The following is a 5,373-nucleotide window of genomic DNA, read 5'->3' as shown; positions in this document are numbered from 1 at the left end:
TCAGTAAGTATCCTGCATATAAAATGCGAACAAGCAATCATAGCTCAATAGGAAACTGCCAAAACAAGGGAGTAGTTCACTGCTCAATATATGTAAGTGCATCCAAGTAATAGCCAAGATCCATAATTAGAGCATCAAATCCCATATAGCATCCAAGGTCGTAACAAAAAAGCCAAGTTGTAATGGAAAAAGCAAAGTCAATGTCCAACTACTCAAAGGAATACTCAAATGAATGTCTAGATGAGCTCAAACAACTGCCATCCATAGCCAACACATAAAGCATTCACCAAGATGTCATAACCCGTATTGGGTGGCCTAGGTATAAACCATGTCATAGATGAAATGCTAGCTGCAAAGAAGTGATAATCAAACTTGAATCGAGCTCTAATATCAGCTCAAAAGCATTCCAGAGCATAAACAAGACATGTGGCATAGTCCAAATACATCATGACATCATACCGAGTAGCCGAGAGCACCCCGTGACCAATAGGCATAACCCAACTGTAGCATAAATAGCTTCAGACCTGAAGTTTCCTATAGCAAATAACATTCCAAAACTCAGTAAAATAATGCTCAAACCAAGCTCAAATCAAGTGCCAACTCATTGGCATACATTCCCAGAGACATGTAGGCACCAACCAGGCATAATCGGTCATCAAATGACCATGCATCATGAGCATAAAATGTAATGACAGGGGGCTGCCCTGTTTTGGGCTGCCTATGGACTGTGTAAAATAGTCAATGGCTAAGCAAGATCAGCTCCAAAACCATCTCACATGATAGGCATACATTCCCACATCATTCGAGGAGCATTCGGGACCAACAGGGCGACCAATGTCAATGCCAATGTGGCACAAACATAAAATGCTAATGTAGCACTGTTGTAAATTGTCTGTGAACAGTCCTAGACTAAAGTAAATCAGCCCACAAATCAATGCCAAGTCAAATGACAAGTGCCAAGATCAAATGCCAAGTGCCGAGGGCTCTCATGAAGCCATTTTGAAGTGCCAAAGAGTGCCAACAAGGAGGGGAGCTGAAGGAAGAGGATCATGAGCTGCTTTCAAGTGCCAAAAATTGGCGCAAATTGTAGGGAGGGGGCTGATCACGTTTTGGATGAAGGGGGGGCTCAAGGGAGCCACAAGGGGGCTCAAGGAAGCCAATAGAAGCCTCCAAACCAAGCCTCAACAAGCCAAGTTCAAAGGGGGAAGCTTCAAGCTTCAAGGGGAGCTCATCAATGGCTACCCCAATCTATAAACCCTGTTGTACCTATGTAGACTGAAATGAATGAGAGAGAACAAGATCTCATACCTCGGGTAGATGTCGGGAAGAGCTCGCAAAGGAGTAGCTCTGATACCGGTTGAAAGGTATGCAGGAGATGCGGGAGAGAAGAGCACACACAATGTAGGTGCTGTCAACAATGTTATGACAATCTTATTGCACTTTCATATCTATATGAATAAAGAATATGGGCGGTCACTGTACATGGGCAGGACCAAGGGCCTTTTACCCCAACATCATTATGTCCCTAAACTTCCTTAGATCACTCTTGAATACATGATCATATAAGTATGACATTATTTGCAATCCAAATCCTAACTTCTTCATAAACAATTTTGGTCTCTTAGTTCAGCTTATTTGACTACTGGTATGACCCTTGTATTGTGCTAATGACCCTTGTATTGTTCAACTTAGTTCACTACATTGCTATGACCCTTGTATTGTGCTAATGACTACTGCACTAGATTTGACTACTACAAATGATAGCTCCTCTCCTTGATTAGATCAATACTCATTAGTATGACAATGATACATGTGAAGCAAAATGAGTATTGAAGGAACATGCTAGCCTTCGAATATGGTGATAAAAGTCTTAAGGAAAATGTTGCCCATGTTTCATTATCATGTCATTTTGAAGCTTAGCTTAAACGAACCCATTTTGAAATATCTATTGTGCAATTTTAACTTGCAATAAGTAGTTATCTACCTATTAAGAATGGATTTATCTCATAAAAATTTAAGCAATGCCTCTTTAGATAAAGTAATGCAACGTGGCAATAAAAGATGAACATCATTCAAGCCTTGCTTCAAGACTCTTCTTGCTATATTCAAAGATAAGCTCATTCCTCTCTATATATGATAGCAGTTAGAATGTGACATTGATCACCTAGAATAGAAGTTCTTTCAGGCTCTCGAGATATCTTGTTGGTCATTAGCATCTAGTGAAATGTGTTTCAAAATGGACAAGATAGCATAATGCATACTAAAGAAGCTCAAGCAAAAGCATGAAAATCTTCATAGCAAAGATAGAGTCTAGGTTATGAAAACATTAATACTTAGATAGTCATGAATTCAAAAGAACTCTATAAAGGTTTAGGGACATGCAAAACTCATTTCTTCATCATCGTTCTTGTGCTGTGTTGAAAATTCCACTAGAAATAAATGATTTTGCAATTTTATTAAAGGTTTCTTCTAATAAGGATAAAATATTAGAGTAGTTGGAAAATGTATGTATTACAAGCTTTAAGGAGAATGACCTAATTGACATTTCTATAAAAATTCATTTGTATCTAATATTGGAGTTCAAATTTACTAAAAAGTACCAAAATATTGACTTTGTATGATTGCATGAGCTAAAGAAAGATTTTTACCATTTGCAGTGTATCTTAATCCCTTACTAAAGATCTTTCTTCGACTCATATAATTGCTATCCACCATGAGGATAAAGGATGTCTCCTATGAAAGAGAAATTTTTGATGATCTTTAAATATGAGAAAAATCTCTTTTACATAATAAACTCTTATGTTAGGAGCGGATAGCAATTGCATAGGTCAAGGAAAGATCCTTGGCAAGGAACTAATATATACTATGTAAAGCCAACAATCTTTTCTTAACTTATGTAATTGTGCAAAGTTAGTACTTGGTTACTTCCTATAAAATTTGAACTTTAAGATACGAGAGTGAAGAATCCCTACAAAATTGTGATTAATAATTTCCTCATAGAGCTTGCATCACATGGTTTCATCAATGTGCCCAAAATTTATTATTGATCAAGACTAGAAATCTTGAACATAATTATAAAATTGTTTATTCTTAGGAGAAATCCTGATACATGACCAAAACAAAGATGTGTAATTGAATCCGTCATGTCCCTAGATCTTTTCAAGTTATTCTTGAATGAGAGCTTTTGCAAGTCAAATCCTAACATTTGTATGAAGCTTTTCCAACTCTTGTTTTAGCTACTTTAGCCATTTGCTTGCTCTCCCTTGACCACATTGACTTCTAGTGAGCATGTGATGCTGATCACCTAGAATGGAAGTTCTTAGAGGTCCATGAGGTTTCTCTTAGGTCATTAGCATCCAGTGAGAAGAGTTTTAAAATAGACAAGATAACCTAAGGAGTATTAAAGAAGTTGAAGCAAAAACCATAAAAACCTTCATGGCAAAGATAGGGTCTACGTTACAAAAACATTCATGCTCAGATTATTACAAATTTAAGAGAACTCTGAAAAGGTTTAGAGGCACATGAAACTTGTTTATTTGTAATTATTTTGGTGATATATTGAAAATGCTATTGAGAATAATAGATTTCATAATTGTATTGAAGGTTTCTTTTGATCAAGAGAAAATCTTAGAATAGTTGAAAATGTATGTATTGCAAGTCTATATAGAGAAAGAACTAATTGAGTCTTTTGTAGGAATACATTCATCACTTATCTTAGAGATCAAACTCACCAAGAAGCACCCAATTATAGACTTTGCACTTCCTAGCAAATTTCCACTTTAAGATAAAGGATCAAAGCATCCCTATAGAAGTTTCAATTAACTCTTTATTCATAGAGATTCTGTCACATATTTTTTCCAATGTGCTTTGGATTCACTCTTGGTGGAAACTAGATACATTTAACATACTTATAAATTTGTTTATTCTCAAGAGTGTTCTCAATACAAAGCAAAAACAATGACAAGTAATTGAGTTTGTCATGCTCCTAAATATTTTAAAACCACTCTTGAATACATGATCATGTAAATATAGTGCTCTTGCAAGCCAAACCTTAAATATTTTTATGAAGATGTTTCCACTCTTACTATAGCTTCTTTAGCTTTCTTTGTATGCTGGCTTGTCTATTATAAGACTCTTATCCCTATATTCTCCTATGTGCAAGAGCTTCAAGCTTTTAGTTTTGGAACCCTCATTATGAATCCATGGATAAGCCAACTCCACGGCATATATATACACTTTTTAGAAGTATAGTCTAGCTATGGATAACTACCCCTTTTATGCTTTAGGATACCAATGAATTGTACTTAATTGAAACAGTCTACTACTTCTCTTTGTTCAATTGAGGACAACACTTATAATGTTTTATTCTTCTCTATGAACAATTGCTTTCATAAGCCACTAAACCACCCATGTAAATCCCTTTATAATGATTCTTGATGTGCCCCTTGTTTTCACCGTCTTCCCCCTTACTCTTTCTCTTCTCCTTTAATACATATCATAGCATTGTGTATTCTTTCTTGTTGTCCACGGGATGGATGCACTTGTTCAAGCCTTGAATTTATGCTCCTAAAATCCATGCCTACTACCCCTCAATTCAGTTGTTGTCATATGGTTTCAAGTCCGATGGAAGAAAGCAGTGGAATGGTTCCACCACTCAAGGATTTTAACAGTATACATTTGGGACATTGGTAGCCTTGTTTTCATGAGATATTAAATTCACGTAATAGTAGCATATAATGACTTTGGTAGGTATATACATGTCCACATGATACCAAATATCAATCAAGGGCCCAAACCTTAGAGAGTCCCATGAGAAAAGAGGGAGGTAAAGGGGGCATGATCTAAAGAGGGAGAGGGAGAAGACTAAAAGTGGACAACAAGAAGGCATCGGAGCTACTCTAACTCAAGAGCATAGATAGGCAGAGCATGAGGGAAACTGATCAAGAAAAGGCATGAATATTACTATCCATGACTATTGTTGAAGTATGAAGCAAGCTGAAGCTTTCAAACAGCCCACTGCTATCCATAACTATTTCCATTTGACAAGGTTTGTTAAATAAGAAAGAGACAAGCAATCTACATGATATCTAGAGCATGTAGAAATGCAAAATTTGAAAGATACTTTAGGGATGCTTTGAACAAGATTAGGACTAATGTGTGAAGGCTAAGAACAAATACATTATTGGTTAATGCTATATTGAATGCTTCTCACTCCATATTACATGCAATGTGTACATAGTAATAGTGAGATTTATGATAGCAATGGGCTACTTCAAAGCCCAATTTGAATCAATTTATGAGAGTAAATTTTAGCATGCAATAACCCCCTTTCACCAAGATTTCATGCCCTCCTTCCTATCTAGCATCCATTTC

The sequence above is a fragment of the Lygodium microphyllum genome, chromosome 9 (assembly GCF_053477565.2).
Source record: "Lygodium microphyllum isolate KBCC chromosome 9, Lygodium_microphyllum_v1.1.10, whole genome shotgun sequence".
Classification (NCBI taxonomy): domain Eukaryota; kingdom Viridiplantae; phylum Streptophyta; class Polypodiopsida; order Schizaeales; family Lygodiaceae; genus Lygodium; species Lygodium microphyllum.
The sequence above is the reverse complement of the archived record's forward strand: the minus strand, read 5'-3'. Positions refer to the sequence as shown.